This window comes from Sceloporus undulatus, chromosome 1 (genome assembly GCF_019175285.1).
Source record: "Sceloporus undulatus isolate JIND9_A2432 ecotype Alabama chromosome 1, SceUnd_v1.1, whole genome shotgun sequence".
NCBI classification, from domain to species: Eukaryota; Metazoa; Chordata; class Lepidosauria; order Squamata; family Phrynosomatidae; genus Sceloporus; species Sceloporus undulatus.
Window position 1 is genome coordinate 157,245,944 of NC_056522.1, and position 8,606 is coordinate 157,254,549.

Below are 8,606 nucleotides of genomic sequence, written 5' to 3' on the forward strand. Positions count from 1 at the left end.
TCTGACGTTTCTCTTTCTGGAAACAATTGGCTGGGGGCTCCTTGGATGGGGATGCTGGGTTAGCCAGTTCCTTCCTCACCTTCTGACTTTTCTGTTCCTAGATACACTTGGCAGATGACATATTGGAAGGGGATTCTGGGCTAGCCAGTCCCTTCTTCACCTTCTGATCTCTCTGTTCCTAGAAACACTTGCCTGGGGGCTTTTTGGATGGGGATTCTGGGCTAGCCAGTCCCTTCCTCGCCTTGGGAGGAACCCCCCTAGCCCTCCTCCTGTTTACCTCTTGTCTTTGGAGCCACAGCCCTTGGCTCTGCTTCTCTGGAACAAAGGAGAGGCGGCGATGGGTCGGTGCCAGGCGGAGGGTGAGATCCCTGGATGATGGGACCCCTTGGTCCTCCTTCCTTGGCCTTAGGGACCCTCTCCAGCAGCGGATCCTGGAGAGAAAGAGAAAGGATCTGCAGAGATCAGCCTAGAAAAGCCCCTTCTTTGCAGGATCTCCTTTGAAGGAGGGAAAGGGAGCAGCAGAGGCAGAAGAGGGCTGCATTCATTGGGAGAGCAAAAAGGACCCCTCCTGTCTCCCTCTGAGATGCAGGATGCCCATCCTCAGGGTGCCACCAGCTCCAGCTAGGCTACCAGGGGCCAGAGGGGCCTAGCCTCTTTCGGGTGGGAAGTGACGTCCCAGAGTGTCATTTTTAACCTTGGCACAAGTAGGGCTTCCTACTAGGCTTTTTAGGGAGAGGAAAAAGGCTGCCCTCCATCGCCACTTGCTGGGTGGAAGGTGCAAGTGTGCAAGCAGAGCTAGTTGCCACAGCACCAGGCTCTGAACTCCAGCTCCCAGAAGCCACAGCCACCTTAGTCAACTGCCTAGGATCCTGGGAGCTGAAGTCCCAAACATCTGGAAAGCCAGAGAGGGAGAATGCAAAGGTACAGCCCCTTGTTAGTCTGCAGAATCAGTCTGCAGAGAGACCTTGTTGCATGCACCTTTGAGACTCACAGAAACAAAGACAGAAGTTGGCAGCAGGAGCTTTCCTAGACTCAAATCTACTTCCTCAGATGCATACAGGCTCCAGAAAGCCAGAGTTTTGGAAACCATTGGCCTAGGCACAGTGGCTCTGAGTGACAGAATCCAAAGATATAGCTGTAAAATCAGTCTGTAAAGAGAGCTTGCCGCCCCTTTGAGACTAACTGAAGTACTGTACAAAACTTAAAGTCTAGCAAAGCTCATGCTGCCCACTTCTTTCTTATGGTTAGTCTCAAAGGGGCGGCAAGATCTCTTTGGCCCACCAAGCATTTCGGACTTCGACTCCCCAAATCCCCAGTCAGTTTGACCAACCGTTTAAAGTCCAAACCCCCTGGAAGACCAAAGTTTGGAAAGCACTGCACTAGGAGGATCCTAGTTGCCCGGATGTCTTTTGTTTGTCTCTTTTTAAATACGAGTGTGTCTGTTTTGTGTGCCTTCGAGTCGTTTCTGACTTAGGCCGACCCTGTCATTGGGTTTTCTTGGCAAGAGTTGTTCAAAGGTGGTTTGCCGTTGCTTTCCCCGAAATGTGCATTGATTAATTTTTGTACAAACAAACTATAGAGAGCCAAAGTAGGGTAATGATTTGGGCGTTCGACTATGACTTTGGAGTTGTTGTTGCTGTTGTGTGCCTTCAAGTCATTTCCAACTTATGATGGCCCTAAGGCGACCCTATCATGGGGTTTTCTTGGTAAGATTTGTTCAGAGGAGGTTGCCATTGCCATCCCTTGAGGCTGAGAGAATGTGACTTGGCCAAGGTCACCCAGTGTGTTTCATCGCTGAGCTGGGAATTGATAGGCATTGATCTGCACCTTTTTAATATATCTAAATGATATGCTCTGACCTGCATCTTGATATCAAAAGTGCAGCTTGACCTGAGCAGCTGTATGGCCCCAGCATGGGATCTAAATAACAGGTTCCCACTGAAATAAGGGGAAGCCATGGGTTTTGATATGTAAACGAATTTCCTTTCCCAGCTCTGATGAGATGTGCCAGGAGCTGCTAAGCTGCTATCAGGCAGATGTCTTAAGGAAGTGTCTCTCTTTGTGATTGAGAGGGAGCCATTTGAATCAAAGGAATGGCATTTGCATAGCCATTTGGGTCCCTACTCTAGTGGAGACATTTGGTGAGATCAAAACATGGACCTAAGATGGGAAATACACTTCAAACAGTTCATTAGAAGACTGATTGCCCTTTGTCTAGGGACCCTGTTAAACCCCTAAAAGGTCTCCTAAATTTAGGGATGTGCTGCTGTCAGCTACTCTCAGCTGCTGCCTGCCTTTCTCAGGTCAGTCACCAGCTGCTCTCAAGTCATTTTGCAGCCAAAATCTATGTCAGTTTGAAGTCAGAGTCTCTCTGACCTGGTCTGCTAAGCCTTAAATATTAAGCAGACTTGCAAACCCTCACATAAATTGGACTTCCCAAGATAAAACCTCTACATCAGGTGAGTAAGAAAATCCTATTATCTATTCCACATCTAACATGTTACTTCTTGCGTCTTGTATGAATGCATGTGCGTATGTGCCTGTGTGTGTTTGAATCCCTGTTACCAATAAAAGAGACATTGATTGTACTTAGAGCCTCTGCCTCATTTCTGGATTTCTAGTTCCTGTTATACAGATAGAAGGGGCGATCCCTGAGGTGTAGTAACAGGCCTCCTCTTGTGATCATGAGCTAATTAAATTCCCCATTGATAATTTGGTCACTGTTCACTGTTTCAGAATCTAACCTAGGTCTCCAGAGTCGTAGTCCAACACTCAAACCATTACACCATCCTGGAGACCAGGGTTCAAATCCCTGGTCAGCCTTGAACCCTGGTCTTTAAACAGTGGCTGGATGGCCATCTGTCGGGGATGCTTTGATTTAGATTTCCTGCATAGCCCTTGTGGTCTCTTCCAACTCTATGATTCTATGAAACCCACTGAGTGACCTTGACCAAGGCACACTCTCTCAACCTCAGAAAAAGACAATGGCAAACCCCCTCTGACCAAATAATGCCAAGAACCCCGTATGATAGGTCAGAAACAACTTGGAAGGCACACGGCAACAACTATATTAAACTAAAAGTGCGCTCAGTAATACTAAAACACTAGAACACTTTAAACTAAAGCATTAAAAACTAGCTAGCTAAAACGCAAAAGGCCTCTGAGCCCCCAAGTCCATACTGTAATGACAAAAAGAAAAGAAAGACAAAATATATTATTCTACCATTTCAATTACAGCTAGATAACTATATAATCCTACCAAAATTGCTAGTAGGCATAGCCACAAATTAATACATGGTTAAATTTTATTTATTGCTCAAAAGGTCCATACATGGTTTCAAGTCTTTCAAAATGTCTTCAATTGGTTTGTCCTGGTTGCCCTAGCTTCTCTGACACGAGCGGCGGTTGAAGCCTAAACATTTGAAAATATCGGTGCTGTTAGTCACAGTAATACTCCCATACACCTGCAAGCCTCCATTACACCATTTGCTTGCAGGCCAGCAAGCAATAAATTAGTGGTGTGTCAATTAAACCGCATGGAGTAGTGACCTAGATTTGTCTGCTACTCTTCTCTGGACTGTTTCGGTTCATATTTATTGCCTTCATTATTGTTTATGCTCATAATTTTAAAAAATTCCAACAAACGTGGGTGGAAAAAAACTATAAAGCAGCAGTAGATAAGCCTATGTCCCAATATCACTATATGAGTTGTTGTTTTATGATGTGTCAGAAATATGACAGCCCCAGGTTGGTCTTTCTAGCTTCTTGGAAGAGTTCAGGCTTGATTTGCTTTCGCTTTGTAAACTGCTTAGGGAATGCTTAAGTGCACTGATAAGTGGTATAGAAATGTACTTGCTCTTGCTCCTGGAACCCCCTCACTCCCTCTTTCTTTCTTTCTTTCTGGTCATTTTGGCAGTCCACGGTATCTGCAGAACTCTCTTTCAGCACCACATTTCTGATGAATTGATCTTCCTCCCTCCACCAGCTTTCTTCACTTTCTATGGAAGGATACATCATAGACTAGTGTCTTCACTTTGAACACTCTTCTTGAAGGTGGACTCTGCATTGGAGAAATAATGCAGATTGACACTGCCATGGCTCCATCCTATGGAAGTCTGTGATTTATAGTTTATTGTGGCTCCAGAATAAATTGTTTGATTAAAGCAATGTCAAACTGCACTATTTCTGCAGTACAGATTTAGCCAGAGTCTAGTGTCCAGAAGCTTTACCAGACTTCCTCACCATCTTAAAGTACATTGACATCCAAAATCCACAAAATTGATATCTTTATTCCAACAACTATAAAATACTCTTTCGCCTGGACTTGTGGTACTGGGATGTACACCTTAAAGTGCACATCTGAGTGGAGAAAGTGGTTACTTTCTGTCTTTAAGCTGGGTAATGGTGGCAGTTTGGCACATTTCTCTGAAGAGTCAATGCCTGTTATGTTCAGAGCCATCACATAAATCTTTCAGAGGATAAGTTTTGAGACCATGTGCTTGAGACTGTGTGCTCATTGCTGAAGGAGTGGAGCTTCTGTGAGTCACATCTGTGAGTCACAAGGGGGCGGAGCTAGCAGACTAGCTTTATATACCAACTTCCAGAGCCGCACGCCTAATGGTGCGCGAATTTTAGTTTTAGTTTTCTTTAACTCAACAACTCTACTCAAGTGGCATCAGGTTAGAATCAGATATTGAAATAGAACCTTGCCTTTAAGTATCAGATAGCAGCCAGTACATTCCTTTAAAGAAGTATTCCCAGTAGATTGACTGTTATAGTCATTACTAAAGACTTTGCAGTATGGACAACGAGGGATCTGCTGTAGTCACCTGCAACTCTTGTGGGATGTTTCTCTTCTTGCCCACAGAAGTCGAGAACTTCACATGCACCAAGTGCAAGTTGGTAGCACTCTTGGAGGGGAAAGTGCAGCAGCTGGAGTCAAGAGTAGCTACACTTCAGCATATTAGGGAACAAGAGGATTTCCTGGACACAATAGAACTAACCATCTTGGATGAGTACCATGCAGAGGAAGATGCTAGGGTGGAAGAGGTCACTTGCCATACACAGGAGGCAGACAGCTGGAGGAATGTCACAAAGAGAAGTAAGCCAAGAAGGAATTGTTCGGGGAGCTTGCAGCTAGAGAATCGATTCAAAGCTCTTTCCCTTATCAAGGAGGATGAAGAAGAGCAGCATGGACAGACTTCAGGGACAGAGCAGGGGACCCTGAGAGTCCCACCCGAGGGAACAGTCGCTGCTAAGCCTCGGAGGAGGCGTGTGGTCGTAGTGGGGGACTCCTTGCTGAGGGGTACAGAAGCAGTGATATGTAGGCCTGACAAGATGTCTCGAGAGGTGTGTTGTCTTCCAGGTGCAAAGATCCGGGATGTGACAGAGAGGCTGACAAGACTGGTCAAGCCTACTGACAAATACCCCTTCCTTTTGGTCCACGTGGGAACTAATGATACTGCAAGACACAGCCTTCAGAACATCAAAAGGGATTACGAGGCGCTTGGTAGGAAGCTGAAAGGAATGGATGTACAGGTTGTCATCTCGTCTCTTCTGCCAGTTGAAGGGCATGGTCCAGGAAGGGAGAGGAAAATAGCGGATGTGAACAACTGGCTTCGCAGATGGTGCCGCCGAGAAGGATTTGGATTCTTCGATCATGGGCTGCGGTTCCACGAGGAGGGACTTCTTGCAACGGACGGGTTGCATCTCACGCCAGTTGGAAGAAATGTTTTTGCCAACAGTCTCAAGAACTTGATCAGGAGGGCTTTAAACTGAGTTCCAAGGGGAAGGGAGACAATATTAAGGAAGGCGAAAGGGATGGCGAAAATAGTCAAACTGACATAGAGGAAACAAGAAAAAAAGTGCAAGGACCCAACAGTGGGAGGCAAAAAAACTTGCACAGGCAGCAAGTAAAAGGGAACCATGGTCTGCGATGTCTCTACACTAATGCACAGAGCATGGGAAATAAGCAAGATGAACTCGAACTCCTAGTACAACAAAGCAAATATGATATAATAGGCATCACTGAAACCTGGTGGGATGAGTCTCATGATTGGAATGTGGAAATAGAGGGGTATAACCTTTTAAAGAGAAATAGGCCAAACAAGAAAGGAGGAGGAATAGCACTATATGTCAGAGATATTTACACCAGTGAAGAGATCCTGGACATTAATCATGGAAGCCAGGTGGAGAGCATCTGGATAAGAATCAAAGGGAAGGGAAACAACAAGGATGTTACGGTGGGAGTCTACTACAGACCCCCAAGTCAGACTGAGGAATTGGATGATATCTTTCTAGAACAGATGACCACACAGTCAGAAAAGAGAGATGTAGTAGTGATGGGCGACTTCAACTATCCTGATATTTGTTGGAAGTCAAACTCAGCAAAATCCTCAAGGCCTAGCAAATTCTTCACTTGCCTGGAAGACAATTTCATGGTCCAAAAGGTGGAAGAGGCAACAAGGGGGTCAGCTATTTTAGATCTGATCCTAACCAACAAGGATGACTTGGTTAATGGGGTGCAAGTGGTGGGATCATTAGGTGGAAGTGACCATGTTCTCCTGGAGTTTGTAATACAGTGGAAAGGAGAAGCCAGGCATAGTCAGACACGCATCCTAGACTTTAGGAGAGTGGATTTCAGTAAACTTAGAGAAGTATTGAGGGCAATTCCATGGTCAGAAATACTAAAAGATAAAGGAGTTCAGGACGGATGGGACTTTCTCAAAAGGGAGATACTGAAGGCACAATTTCAAACAGTTCCAGTGAGAAAGAAAAACGGGAGGTGTCTCAAGAAACCAGGATGGATGACTAAGGAACTTTCAACCGAGCTAAGTTTGAAACGGAACATGTATAAGAAATGGAAAAAGGGGGAAATCACAAAAAAGGAATTCAAAGAAATAGCAGGCATGTGTAGGGGTAAAGTCAGAAAAGCTAAAGCGTAGAACGAACTCATGCTTGCTAGAGAGGTTAAGAACAATAAAAAGGGCTTTTTTGGATATGTCCGCAGCAAAAGGAAGAAGAAGGAAACGGTAGGGCCACTGCGTGGAGAAGATGGCAAGATGCTAACAGAAGACAGAGAAAAGGCAGAATTACTCAACACCTTCTTTGCCTCAGTCTTCTCAGAAAAGGCAAAGGGTGCTCAACCTGAGGATAATGGAGCAGAGGACAGAATAGGGGAATTTCAGCTCAGAATAAGTAAAGAGATAGTAGAGGAACACCTTATTAATCTAAATGGATTTAAGTCTCCGGGACCAGATGAACTCCATCCAAGGGTATTAAAAGAACTGGCAAATGTAATATCGGAGCCATTGGCAATAATCTTTGAAAACTCCTGGAGAACAGGAGAGATCCCAGCCGACTGGCAGAGGGCAAATGTTGTCCCCATCTTCAAAAAGGGGAAAAAAGAGGATCCCAACAATTATCGTCCAGTTAGTCTGACATCAGTACTAGGAAAGATTCTGGAGCAGATCATTAAACAGAGAGTCTGTGAACATCTAGAAGGCAATGCCATAATCACAAAAAGTCAACATGGGTTTCAGAGAAACAAGTCATGCCAGACAAACCTGATCTCTTTCTTTGATAAAATTACCAGCTTGGTAGATGAAGGGAATGCTGTGGATATAGTATATCTTGATTTCAGTAAGGCCTTTGACAAAGTTTCCCATGACATTCTTGCAAACAAGCTTGTAAAATGTGGGCTAGACAAAGGAACTGTTAAATGGATCTGTAATTGGTTGACCGGCCGAACCCAAAGGGTGCTCAACAATGGCTCCTTTTCATCCTGGAGAAAAGTGACCAGTGGGGTCCCACAGGGCTCTGTCCTGGGCCCAGTGCTATTCAACATCTTTATCAATGACCTGGATGACAGAATTGGGAGCATACTTATCAAATTTGCAGATGATACCAAATTAGGGGGAATAGCTAATACCCCAGAGGACAGGATCAAGATTCAAAATGACCTGAATAGACTAGAAAGTTGGGCCAAAGCTAACAAAATGAAATTCAACACGGAGAAATGTAAGGTATTGCACTTAGGGCGGAAAAATAAAATGCACAGATATAGGATGGGTGACACCTGGCTGAATGAAACTATGTGTGAAAGGGATCTAGGAGTCCAAGTAGACCACAAGTTGAACATGAGTGAACAGTGTGATGCGGCAGCTAAAAAGGCCAATGCTATTTTAGGCTGCATCAATAGAAGTATAGTGTCTAGATCAAGAGAAGTAATAGTGCCACTGTATTCTGCTCTGGTCAGGCCCCACCTAGAATATTGTGTCCAGTTCTGGGCGCCACAATTCAGAAAGGACATTGAGAAACTGGAGCGTGTCCAAAGGAGGGCGACAAAAATGGTGAAAGGTCTGGAAACCATGCCCTATGAGGAACGACTTAGGGAGCTGGGGATGTTTAGCCTGGAGAAAAGAAGGTTAAGAGGTGATATGATCGCCTTATGTTTAAATATTTGAAGGGATGTCATATTGAAGAGGGAGCAAGCTTGTTTTCTGCTGCTCCAGAGAACAGGACCCGGAACAATGGATGCAAGCTGCAGGAAAAGAGATTCCACCTGAACATTAGGAGGAACTTCCTGACAGTTAGGGCTGTTCGAC

At 44.9% G+C, this 8,606-nt stretch overlaps 1 protein-coding gene across 1 annotated transcript in view; it reads right to left on the minus strand.

Annotated features, from left to right (window-relative positions):
- The window catches only part of LOC121919460 (GDNF-inducible zinc finger protein 1-like), a 13,404-nt gene extending 12,720 nt beyond the window's left edge, over positions 1–684 (minus strand). The window contains exon 1 of the mRNA XM_042446078.1: positions 278–684. The gene's annotated coding sequence lies outside the window, so the exon portion shown is untranslated. The remainder of the gene's footprint in view (positions 1–277) is intronic.
- Positions 685–8,606: the final 7,922 nt, after the last annotated feature.